The sequence below is a fragment of the Enhydra lutris genome, unplaced genomic scaffold, assembly GCF_002288905.1.
Source record: "Enhydra lutris kenyoni isolate GAN:26980312 unplaced genomic scaffold, ASM228890v2 scaffoldscaffold9, whole genome shotgun sequence".
Lineage (NCBI taxonomy): Eukaryota > Metazoa > Chordata > Mammalia > Carnivora > Mustelidae > Enhydra > Enhydra lutris.
The window spans coordinates 30,214,635-30,228,205 of NW_019154093.1; the positions used below are offsets into that span (position 1 = coordinate 30,214,635).

General features: G+C 40.3%; 1 pseudogene; it reads right to left on the reverse strand.

Annotated features, from left to right (window-relative positions):
• Positions 1–11,246: 11,246 nt before the first annotated feature.
• Positions 11,247–11,793, reverse strand: LOC111142888 (annotated as a pseudogene).
• Between the last annotated feature and the right edge of the window lie 1,778 nt (positions 11,794–13,571).

A 13,571-nucleotide genomic window follows, 5' to 3' on the forward strand; every position in this document is an offset into this window, starting at 1 on the left:
GTCAGGAAGAATTATTCAATAGGAAACACAGGGTCTAGAGAGGGACATTTTTTATTAATTTCTGACAAGGAACTAGAAATAAAAACATGATTGACTTGTCATTTGAAAATATTATTTTTTGGGGCGCCTGGGTGGCTCAGTGGGTTAAAGCCTCTGCCTTCGGCTCAGGTCATGATCCCAGGGTCCTGGGATCGAGCCCCACATCGGGCTCTCTGCTCCGCAGGGAGCCTGCTTCCTCCTCTCTCTCTGCCTGCCTCTCTGCCTAGTTTCTCTCTATCAAATAAATAAAATATTAAAAAAAATTTTTTTTTTAAATATTATTTTTGGTTCATTCTCTTTTCTAGCATGTTGCTTTGCCAACCACAGCCCATATCTCTAAGAATTCTGGCAGGTGCTTCCCATTCCTGTGTTTATTCTCCCATTTTCTATTCTTATGAATAGGGTGTGATAATGCCCTTGGATCAACCTCACAATCAATAATTGAAAGCGTGAGTGTGAAAAAAAATTCAGGTGTTTTTTTGATGGGTGAGAAGGTAATTGAAATGAGCTTGCTCTATTGGGTAGATGGTGCCCAAGTGAAAAACCCTTCTCCCTGATCCTTACAATCCTCACATACCACATTAGGGATAAATAGAAAATAAAATATTGCCCTTCCACATTCTCTTTCTCACTTTAAAATTGTGTATGTAATTTCTGTTGGTTTCTCATTGGGAGAGCAATTTCAGGAATACCTCAACCTCACGGACACATATTCACACACACATATCTAGGGTGTTTTTAATCTATTGAGTGCTGTACTGGGTCCATTTTCTGCCCCTCCACTAATCAAAGTGGCACCAAGTTTTAAGTAACTGTTAAATATGAGATATTCTCCTTTCCCCCTCCACATTTCAGGAAGTACTATCATAAGATAGGTCCACAGCCAAGAAAGTTTCTCCAGTGAATTAGATACTCTCCATCCACTAGAAATTATTTTTATTTGTATTTGCAACCCCAGGGCCTAAAAAAGTTCTGGCATATACTAGGTGATAGATAAATGTCTGCTGAATGAATGAATGTTTTACTGTATTGGTGTGGGAGGCAGAATAAATGCCCCTCCACTAGAGGTTTACAACCTCATTCCCAGAACATTTAAATATATTCTTTTACATGGCAAAATGGACTTTGAAGATGTGATTACACCAAGAATCTTGGGGTGGAAGGATTATTATTACTCCCAACTCATACTAAGAAAACTGAGGTCCAGAAAAATGAAGTTACTTGATCCAGATCACAGAGCAAGTAGCAGAAGAAGGATTTGAACTCAGGCAGCCTGACTCCATGTCATCCTACGTCCTGTGTTAGGGCTGAGAAGCATGGAAAATAACAGAGAAATACAAGACTCAGTCCTGGCCTCTGAGAAAATTAAAAAGCGAATGGGAAAGAACACTCCAGCAAAAATGCCACATTCTAGAGAGTTTGTCACAGAGGTTAAGTGATCTATGACTCATGTTTAAAGAAGGAAAGGGGACAAGAAAGCTGGAATATTCAGAACTGGTTGGAGCTGGACCTTAAGGATATGTGGGCTACAGACAGGCAGTGCACAGCGGAGCTTTCTTCCTGGCTGAGGAAATGGAATGAGAGAAGGAACAGAATGGGGAAATGGGGACAAGAAAATAAAAAGCCCGCGAGGGGAAAAATCTGAGAAAGAAAAACAGAAAGATGAAACACTTAATTGTTTTTATGGGAATGGCAACATTTATTGAGCACCTATTCCACCATCAAGGGAAGATTCACATTCGTTAACTTTATTGAATCCTCACAAACCCCTGCTAAATGAGTATTATTAGCCTCATTTTTCCAAAAGAGGAAATTAAACGCCCAGAGAGATTAAGTAATTGCTCAAAGGCACATACCCAGTAGTGTGATTCCAAAATTCATGCTCTGTCCTCTGTTCCTTTTTGCCCCCATAATAATCGTCTCAGTCCTTCTCTGAGAAGGAGTAAATTCCCATTAGAATAAGAATAACAGGTGGAGCTAAGACTCTAGAAAGAGCTCCTTTGGATGGTGGTGGGTTCAGGGAGGCCACTGAGGCCAGCGTTACCAGGAACATTTGTGACAAGTCCTGTGCTAAGCGCAGGTGATGGAGAGACCACAGCAAAAGGACACCCGTCTTCCCCGCCCGCCCTACGGTGCTAACCGACTGTTCAGTGAGAGAGACAGAAGAGTAAAGACTTTTCCTCCCTGACTTCAGGTTAGTGTTTACCTTCAGGGAGGAAAGGTGGAGAAAGGTCTGGGAGGGGTGGGGTTCCAGTAATGTCATAACCTCTTGTTTTATAAGAGAAAAAAGAGAAATCTGAAACAAGTATGGCAAATCACTAACATATATTTAACCTCGGTGCCGAGTACACAGGTGTCCGATATGTTACTTTTCTTCATTTTATTTTCATGTGCAGTGTACCACAATAAGGCCAGAATCAATGAACTTCAGGAGTATTGTTACTGTTTCCTAAAGAGATCATCACAGTAATAACTCATCAGTACTGTGCTGGAGGGAAGTCGAGGGTAGTAAAGAAGGACAGAAGAAGGCTTCCAACCCAACTCAAAGAGAAGCCAGACAAGGCATGGGAATGGATCCTCCCCTACAACCTCCTGTAGGAAGTGCTCCTGCAGATATTTCCACTTAAGCCCCCAGAGGCATGATCAGACTTCTGACCTCCTTCTTGTGTCTTCAAGAAACTAAGAGATACTTTGAAGTCGGTGACCAGGGTGAGCAGCAGTCAACACTCGTCTCAGGGTGAGAGAGATCAGGACATAGTCCCTTTGCCTCAAGGGGTCAGCTCACACGTACTGGCGGTGAAGGGAGGTGAACCTTGGTGGCTGGGACTTAGGATAAACCTGTTAATCCAGCAAAAGGGATCTGGATTTTGTCTTTTAAATGAAATAGGGAACTTATGAGCAGTTGCAAGCAGCAGAGAGACGATCAGATTTGCTTTTCAGAAAGAACTTTGTGGTGGGAGTGGGAATGGTGGACAGAGAGGACACTGGGACTAGACAGGTAGACCAGACAAGAGTTTGTCACAGGCTCCCAGATGACAGGGATTCAGGGGCCTGAAAAATAGAGTTGCAGTGAGGATGAAGTAATGATTTCAGAGTTCTTATAGGGTGGGATTGAAAAGGTTGGTGATCCATCGGATGTAGGGAGAAGACAGCATCAAAGATAATGGCTGAGAGGCACCTGGCTGACTCGGTCCATGGAGAATGCTACTCTTGTTCTTGGAGTTGTGAGCTCAAGTCCCACATTGGGCACAGAGATTACTTTTAAAAGTAAAATCTTAAAAAATGAGAGAGAGAGAGAACTCACTGAGTTTCCCTCTTGGTAGAGGTGCTGCTGTTTCCCACCAGAAGGACACAGGAGGAATAAATTTGGAAATGAAGATGAGTTGTCTACAAATGGTGCTGGAACAACTGGATATCCACATGTAAAAAAAAAAGTAAGTATATATTGACACTGGCCTTCTTACACCCTTCACAAAAATTAACTCAAAATGGATCAGAGACCTAAATGTAAAATGCAAAACCATAAAACTCCTAGAAGATAACATAGGAGAAAATCTCGATGACCTCGGTTTGGTGATGACTTTTTAGATACAACACCAGAAGCATGATCTATGAAAGAATTAACTGATAAGCTGGGCTTCAATAAATTAAAAATTACTGCTCTGGGGTACCTGGGTGGCTCAGTGGGTGGAGCCTCTGCCTTCTGCTCAGGTCATGATCCCGGGGTCCTGGGATCGAGCCCCGCATCGGGCTCTCTGCTCAGTGGGGAGCCTGCTTCCCCCTCCCCCTCTGCCTGCCTCTCTGCCTACTTGTGATCTCTCTCTCTCTGTCAAATAAATAAATTAAAAAAAAAATTCTACTCTGTGAAAGACACTTCCAAGAGAATAAGAAGACAAGCCACAGGCTGAGAGAAAATATTTGCACAAGACACATGTGATAAAAGACTGCTAACCAAAGTATACAAAGAACTCTTAAAACTCAACATTAAGAACACAAGTAACACAACTAAAAATGGACCAAACACTTTAACAGACACCTCATCAAAGAAGATCTAGTGATGACAAATAATCACACAAAAAACTACTTCACATCGTGTCATAAGAAAAATACAGATTAAAACAAGATACCACTGCACACCTATTAGAATGGCCAAAATTCAAAACACTGACAAGATCAAATGCTGGTGAAAATGGGGGGCTACAGAAACTTTCATTCGTTGCTGATGGAAACATGAAACGACACGGCTTCTTTGGAAGACAGTTAAAAGGTTTCTCACAAAACTAAACATCCTTTTACCACACAATCCAGCAATCACGCTCCTCACTATTTACCCACAGGTGTTGAAAACATGTCCACGTAAAACCTTCACACAGATGCTTATGGCAGCTTTTTTTGTAATTGCCAAAACTTGGAAATGACCACGATGTCCTTCAGTGGATGAATGGATAAATAAACTGTGGTACATCCAGACAATCGACTATTATTTGGCACTAAAAGAAATGAGCTGTCATGTCATGAAAAGACAGGGAGGAATTGTAGGTGCATACTACCAAGTGAAAGAAGCCAATCTAAAAAGGCTACAGACTGCACAATACTAACAATATTCTGGAAAAGGCAAAACTCTGGAAACAGTAAAAAGATGCGTGGTCACCAGAGTTGGGGGGAGGGAGGATGAATAGGCAGAGCACAGAGGATTTTTAGGTCTGTGAGAATATACTATCTGTGTGATACCATAATGGTGGATATATGTTACGACACATTTGTGCAAACCCATTAGAATGCACAACACCGAGAGTAAATCGTAAGGTGAACTATAGATGCTGGGTGATTATGACAAGTGGGCGTAGACTCATCTATGATTACAAATCATCTATGCCCCTCTGGTGGGGACATTGATAATGTGGCAGGCTATGTATGTGTGGGGGCAGGGTATATATGGGAAATCTTTGTACCTCCTGCTCCATTTTGTTGTGAACCTAAAACTTCTCTAAAAAATCAAGCCTATTATAAAGAATCAAAAGCGGGAAACTGGGGGCACCTGGGTGGCACAGTGGGTTAAGCCTCTGCCTTCAGCTCAGGTCATGATCCCAGGGTCCTGGGATCGAGCCCCACATTGGGCTCTCTGCTCTGCAGGGAGCCTGCCTCACCCTCTTTCTATGCCTGCCTCTCTGCCTACTTGTGATTTCTGTCTGTCAAATAAATAAAACCTTAAAAAAAAAAAAAAAAGGCGGGAACCTGGGTGGCTCAGTCAGTTAAGTGTCTGCCCTCGGCTCAGGTCATGTTCCCAAGGTCCTGGGATTGAGCCCCATGTGGGGTCTCTCTGCTTAGCCAGGAACCTACTTCTCCTTCTCCCTCTGCCCCTCCCCCATGCTTGTGCTTGCTCTTGCTCTCTCTCAAATAAATAAATAAATATATATATAAATCTTTAAAAAAATAAAGAATCAGGGGCACCTGGGTGGCTCAGTGGGTTAAGCTGCTGCCTTCGGCTCAGGTCATGATCTCAGGGTCCTGGGATTGAGTCCTGAGTCGGGCTCTCTGCTCAGCGGGGAGCCTGCTTCCCTCTCTCTCTTTGCCTGCCTCTCTGCCTACTTGTGATCTCTCTGTCAAATAAATAAATAAAATCTTTAAAAAAAAAAAAGAATCAGAAGAAGAAGCTGAGAACAATTTTGAAAATGCTGCTTATATCTTGGAACATTGCAAAGAATAATTCTGTAAATAAATACATTAATTAATAAAATTTTTAAAAAAGAAAATGCTGCATATAGGCCCTGCAGAAATATAAACAAAACAAAACAAAAAACTTTTACAAAACATGGAAAAAATAAAGGGACCTAAACCAAGGTAAGCTTCCAATATTTTACTAACAGTGGTAAAATGTTGATACCAGTACACTGTGACAAGTTATGTGTGTATTGTGTAAGGTCAAGAGCAACCACTGAAGAAAATTATGCAGGACAATATGCTCCAAAGCCTTGTAAATAAAGAAATATCAATTTTTTTAAATGTCCAGTTAATGCCCAAGAGGCAAAGAAGAGCAACACAATAAGGAACAGAGAGAGAAAGACAAAAAAAAACAAGTAATAAATGGCAGACTTGAGCCCTAACAGGTCAATAATTAATTTAAATGTAAATGGTCTAATCATATCTACTAAAAGACAAAGACGAGCAGAATAGAGAAAGGGACGATCCCACAACATGCTGTCTATAAGGAAATCATGTCGAATGTAGTTGCCTAGTGCAGCGCTAACAAATTACAGTAGACTTCGTGTCTTAAAACAACCCACGTTTATAATCTTACAGTTCTATAAGTTACTAGTGTGAAATGGGTCTTACTAAGCTAAAATCACAGTGTTGGTCGAGTTGTGCTTCTCTGGAGGCCCAAGAGGAGAACCCCTTTCCTTCTTTTTCTAGCTTCTAGTGCCTACCTACATTCCTTGGCCCATGGTCACCACTCCCCCATCTTCAAAGCCAGGGGTGCTGAATCTTCAAATCTCTCTCCTCTCTGGCCTCCAGTCGGTCATCTTATCTTTGGCTCTCCTTCCTCCTTCTTTCCCTTGTAAGGACTCTAGTGATTGTATCAAGCCCACCCAAATAATCCAGGATGATCTTCCCATTTTAAGACCTTAACTTAATCACACATGCAAAATCCTTGTTGTCACATAAGGTAATACATTCCCAGGTTCTGGGGATTAGGACATGGATATCTCCAGAAGGCTATTAGTTTTCCTACCAACAAGATAATCAGGTCAGGAAAGTACATAAGGATGCCTAATAGGACACATATTAGGGGATTTAGTATAGCTCTTCCCCCCACCCTCCATCTACCTCCTTCCTATTGTTTCTGATAATCTACTTGCTGATGTTTTCTTCAGAACCACCTCTAGCAGTCATCAATCCCATGGTAAGAATTTTATGTTGATAAAATTTTTATACCATTCCAGGCACTGTCCCAAGCACTGGGACCATCAAGGACTTGAATAAATCAGCATATGCCCATTTCCATTTCCTTACCCATCCCCTCCCCTGTAGACCATAGTTAGGGTTGGGATCATGTCTGAATGCCAACTCCTAAAGTAAATTATTCAAAGCAAAGGGTTATTTAATCTCAAATTAATTTATATTCCCTTTAACCCATTCTAGTGTTCCCATTCCAGTAGGAATATCCTTTGAGCACCTATTATGTTCCAGGGACCATTCTAAGAACTGAGGCTACACCAATATCCAAGAGAAAGTCCCTGCCCTCACCAAGCTTACATTCTTATAGGGGAAACAAAGGGAGAAAAAATAAACGCATGTCATTTCGGCTGGCATTAGGGCTGTGAAAAGAAATGAAGAGAGATAAGGACTCAAAGAGTGACCAGTGGAGGACCGACTGGGGTAGTACTTGAGGAGGACAGTCAGGGGGATTAATTGAGGTGAGACTCAAACCAATGAGGAAGCCAGCCTTGCAAAGACCTGGGGAAAAGCATTCCAGGCAAAGGAAAGAGCCAGCATGAAAATCTTGAGGTGGGATCCAATTTGGCATATTTGAAGCATGACAGGAAACCATTAAGAATCAGCAGAAAAGTGACATGTTCTCATTTACTTTTATTGCTTTGGCTGCCATGTGCAGAATATATTATTATGTATGAAAGGGCAAGAGCAGAAGGGGTACACAGTAGGTCAATACATAGTTGAGAATTAATAAACAATAAATTCGTGTCTTTGGATACCTTTCTAAAGACTCACTGTAGTCACTTAGAGCAATTTGTGTCATGTCTCCGGCAACTTCACTCCTGCACTTGGACTCAATCACAAATCACAGAAAGAAGACACATCATTTCCCCTATGTTTCTTTTTTTTTTTTTTTTTTTAGATTTTATTTATTCAACAGACAGCGAGAGATCACAAGTAGGTAGAGAGGCAGGCAGAGAGAGAGGTTGGAAGCAGGCTCCCTGCTGAGCAGAGAGGCCTATGTGGGGCTCCATCCCAGGACCCTGAGATCATGACCTGAGCTGAAGGCAGAGGCTTAACCCATTGAGCCACCCAGGCGCCCCTCCCCTATGTTTCTAATGTCGTGATCATAAAGGGATTTCACTCATTCAAATAAATAATCAAATGTTGAATTTGTCTGAAAACTTCAGAACCTTGCACCTTCATAATCACACCCTCTTAAATATCAAATGAGCTCATATGATTAAAAGATCCAAATGCCACATACTTTCTAGAGTGTTCTGGTAAGACAACGTTTTCCTTTGGCATAGGCAGCCCCAAAAGCTCTAACTTTAATCATTTGTCGAGTTTTAATCTCCTCATGCTTGGCATGTTCAGATAACATTGACAGGATAAAAGCAACATTCTGTTGTATGTGTAGTGATTGCTTGCAATTAACCTTAATTTGGGCTGAAAGTGGCAACATTTCTGCCTTACAGCAATATTTCCAAATGTATTAGATAAATATCTCCAAAGAACTTCATATTAAAAATCAACAAAAATGCAATCTGCCACATTGCAACCTTCTCTTACATAAGGACAGTCTTAAAAGCAGTGAAGGTACAATAAGACTACTCTCTTAAGGGGCACCTGGATGGCTCAATCAGTTGAGTGTCTGCCTTCAGCTCAGGTCATGATTTCAGGGTTCTGGGATCGAGCCCCCGAGTTGGGCTCCCTGCTCAGTGGAGAGTCTGTTTCTCCCTCTCTCTCTGTCTCCCTCTGCCCATCCCCCACCCAGGTTCATTTCCCTCTCAAATAAATAAATAAAATCTTTTAAAAGAGACTACTTTCTTGAAAAAGGAGACATTTTTAGCCCTTATTACTCAGGGTGGATATATTTAACAATAGTGATAATAGAGATAAGAAAAACATAGGTAAACAGTGTCCTGAATATACCTTACCTTCCTCTATAAAAGGAACTTTCAAGTCCCCCGTCATTTCATTCAAAGTACAGCCACAGTATATAGCCCAAGAATGAGGAAGCTCTTGCGAATTCCAGATGGACCCCCCCAACCCCACAATGCCTAATGCATTCATTCCTTTAAAGTATATTCAATAAATAATGACTGTTATCTATGTCATTTTAATCTCTCAACATCATCTAATTGATATTATGATCCCTACTTATATGAAGACAGAGGGGCTCAGAACCATTATGTGCTCAGTCACAAAACAAATGACCAAGACAAGACACAGACTCAGGCCTGATTCCACAGTCCTGCTTTGACGCTTTTCCCAGCAAACTGTACTGATTGGATATCAGACCTTTGATATCATGTGTTAGATCTACCTTTTTCTTTTAAATGTATTATCTACTCCTTAAAGTCTGAGTCATATCAGAGGTTAGGGTAAGTGTATCTGGAGGAGGAAGGAGAGGGGAAGAAGAGAATAAGATCTTTTGGGTTCTTTGTTCTAATTTACCCAAACTACCACTTACTGTGTCAAATACATGCATGCAAATAATGCACATTTATTGCAGAAAAGTTAGAAAATTCAGATAAACAAACAAAAATCCACCCTAACAACATAAAAAACACCTGCAATCCCACCATCTACACATTTCTGTCATCATCTGACCTCAGCAGAACTAAGCAGAACATGACAGTATGGTCCAACCTAACATCTCTCTCCTTGTTATACAAACATTATCAGACTTTTAGTTCAGAAAGTGCTGCAAATGTCAGATAAGGCAGCAGCAGGAAAATCTTTGGGTTTTGGAAAATTATTGCTTCATCATAGTCTCATTTAGATATTCATATAGCATGTTGGCATCTGCATGATGCGAAGTTGAGAAGTTTAACTAAATTTTTTTTTTAAATGGCAAACTATCATTTAAGTAAAAAGGCTCAGTGTAGGCTGATGGTTTCCATACTGAAAACATTAAACAACATATTAAGAAATGTCATTAGTGTCTCAGAGACTTGGACAGTTGTAACTATCACATCGCAGGCAGGATAGCAGGTATAGACCTGGGTTTCAATCCTGGGTTCAAAATTTATTTCATGACCTTGAGCAAGTCATTCTGTTTTTATGGGACTCAATTTACTTATCTGGAAAGTGGGGATGATGATATTAACTCTTTAGAAAAACCCAACAGAAATGTTGTGAGAACTGAAACATTTAAAATATAAAATGAGCTTAGCATAACATCTTGCACATGGAGAGTGGTAAAAGGACCTTTTATCAAGCTAAAATCTTCTTGAAATTTTAAGATTTTAAGCTTTAATATTTTTATATCTTTCATAAAAATATCTATTTTCTAAGAAGGTAAATGATATTTGGTCTCCATCAGACAATGACTAGCCTTAAGAGCATTGCTACAGGGGCGCCTGGGTGGCTCAGTGGGTTGAGGCCTCTGCCTTCGGCTCGGGTCATGATCCCGGGGTCCTGGGATCAAGCCCCGCATCGGGCTCTCTGCTCAGCGGGGAGCCTGCTTCCCCCTCTCTCTCTCTGCCTGCCTCTCTGCCTACTTGTGATCTCTGTCTGTCAAATAAATAAATAAATAAATCTAAAAAAAAAAAAAAAGAGCATTGCTACATTTACTAAGAATTAAGATAGTGGGCTCTAGAAAGATAATGGGGGAGCACCTGACAGGCTCAGTTGATAAAGCAACCAACTCTTGATCTCAAGGTTGAGTTTGAGTCCACACTGGATACAGAGATTACTTCAAAAAGAGAGAGAGAATGGCACCTGGGTGGCTCAGCTGGTTAAGTGTCCAACTCTTGATTTCAGCTCAGGTCATGATCTTGGGGTTGTGGGATCGAGCCCCGCATCGAGCTCTGTGCTCAGCACGGAGTCTGCCTGGGATTCTTTTTCCCTCTGCCCCTCCCCCTTCTCACGCATTCTCTCTCAAATAATAAACCTTTTAAAAAGGAGGGGGGTAGGATAATAGGAATAAGTGTTACCAGGCTCATCAACTCTACAAATGAATGAATCCAGGACTCATTTGGGTATCCTGTGCTGTTCAGTATTCTTTTTTTTTTATTGCTAATCATCCTAATTAGTAACTTTTCTCATTTTCTGAATCTACCTTTCTTTTCCTCTCAGTAGGGAGAATAAAGACCACTGAGATTGAGCTTCCTACTTACTTAAAAAAATAGTAACGTCAAAAAGTGAGTGTCCACACTCAGCTTGTAACAGAGCAAATGGATAAATGGAGTAATCATGCTACAGCCTATTATTATATGAATGTGCACCAGGAAAAGTTGGTTAAGTAAGGCAGAGGAACTTAAGAATTAGGACCTAGGGCCTCCATGATCATCTGGCATCCGCTCGATGTTGTACCTATGGTTAGAAATGTACATGACTGGAACACCAGGGATTTTCCAGATTCTTCACTTAAGGTCCCAGTCAACTGTGGCCACAATGTTTGTGAGTTACTCTCTGTACTAAGCAGTCACCTGCATAGGTTCCTTTTTGTGTGGATGGTAACCATGCAAATCTTGGATCCCTGGCGATATTTAGAGTCACATGATAGTGTGGCCCCAATTTCTCAGTTTCGGCCATTATGCAGTTATTCAAGGGATACAACACTGAGTATACTAAGTCGAGCTTGGCTTTAATGGGAAAGTTGATAAAGTTAGTATCAACCAGTATGTGGTCTGGTGCGCCCAGCTACCTGTTATATTGGAAGAATAAGCAGGAAGGATGTTGGGAGACCTCTCTTTCCTTGTGCACTAGGATCTTTCTTTTCTTTTTTAATCTATTCCTCTCTTTAAGTCTCTCCTCTCTGAGACTAAGTATTCACTTCATGGTCACAACCTTTGCCGTCTGTTTCCCCATGTTCACATTGCACCTGTTTCTTCCGGGATCACCTACTTACTCCTTCTTAAAAAGCCTGTATCTTGAAGCTTTCTGGAGGCCATTAGATAATTCAACTATTCAGCATCCTGTGCCAAGCTAATCGATTTACCATCATTCCCCAATACTTCTCCATTACCTTGGCTAACTAGGACTGTGTATAGGTGTCAAGAACTTTAATATATGATTATTTTTTTTACTAAGAATGGAAATTCTAGAGAAAAAGAATCATAAACGTGTGTTGCTGATTTATTGAAATAACTTAAATACCAAAGAATACATAATTACATAAATAATGATACAGACATGGACTATTCTGCAGCCTTTAAAAATAATGCTATAAGCTATTAAAAATAATGTTGTAAAAGAATATTTACTGAAATATAAAAATCTTTACGTGAAGAAGTGGGCTACAAAACAGCATGGATAATATATCATTTTCGTGAAGAAACTAATGCATGGAAAAACTACTAGGACATATATAAAAACACGATCATCATAGTTATCTTTGACTGTCAAATGAGTTTTTTTCTTTGTACTCCTTTGGTGTTTTCCCAAAATTTCTGTGTTATACTTGTATTAATTTTGCAAATAGAAGAAAGCAAAATGGATGCTGACTTAATGAGAGAAAGGAAAAGGGAAGGTGCCAGAACCCCGGGGAGTATCTACATTTAAGGTGTTTGAATGAGGAAGAGGAACTGACATCTTAGACTTGTACATTTTAAGAACTGGGTTTTCTTTCTGCTAGTTCTTGCTAGCTGCCTGTTAGTATTATATACTTAACCTACCCTTAAGCATCTAGCTTAAAATAATGGGAAAATTCACACATTTTTTTTTTTTTGTAAAACAAAACATACCCACAAATTAGTATTTTTTTCTTTTTTTTTTAATTTTTATTTATTTATTTGACAGAGAGAGAGATCACAAGTAGGCAGAGAGGCAGGGAGAGAGAGAGGGGGGAAGCAGGCTCCCCGCTGAGCAGAGAGCCCCATGCAGGGCTCGATCCCAGGACTCTGAGATCATGACCCGAGCCGAAGGCAGAGGTTTAACCCACTGAGCCACCCAGGCGCCCCCAAACTAGTATTTCTTTTAGTTCTAGGAATCCCATGAACAGATGCTGGGCATACACATAACACAATCTCTGAAGTCCTAAAGAGGTTTTTTATTTTAATACAGTGTAGGTAAGAAATCCTCCTGGGTAGAGAGGTACTTCTGGAAATTGTATTAATTCTTTCAGGTTAAAGTAGTATCATTTGTAAATATTTCTATAGAAACACTGTTTCTGTAGCATTGAAAGAACCCATTCCATCCCATTGTAGAGAGTTTTGGAGTAACCCAAGGAATGATCGAGCTAATCCATCTCACAATTTTGGCTCCTGCTCTAAAAGCAGAGTTATCGTATAAAACATACAGCAGCCTCAAAATATGACTCATACTCACAGAAACTAACAAACAGCCAAAATAAAATAGGTCTCCATGAAAGTAAAATGAAACAAAATAAAAATAAAAACTGCATTTACATACACTAAATGCACTTACATAAAAAATAAATAAGAGTAAGATACAGATATACCATTTGTTAAAGAATGACATGTATCAGGCAACAGAGAATTAGGCAAACTGGAAAATCTGATGTGTTCTTGTCATGTAAATTAAGGAAATTATAGAGAAAATAGAATCCATGGGTTTAAGAATGTATTGTGAAGAGCCTTTATTTCTAGATTTTCTCTACAACCCTTTCAGAGAACAGCTTAGATGAA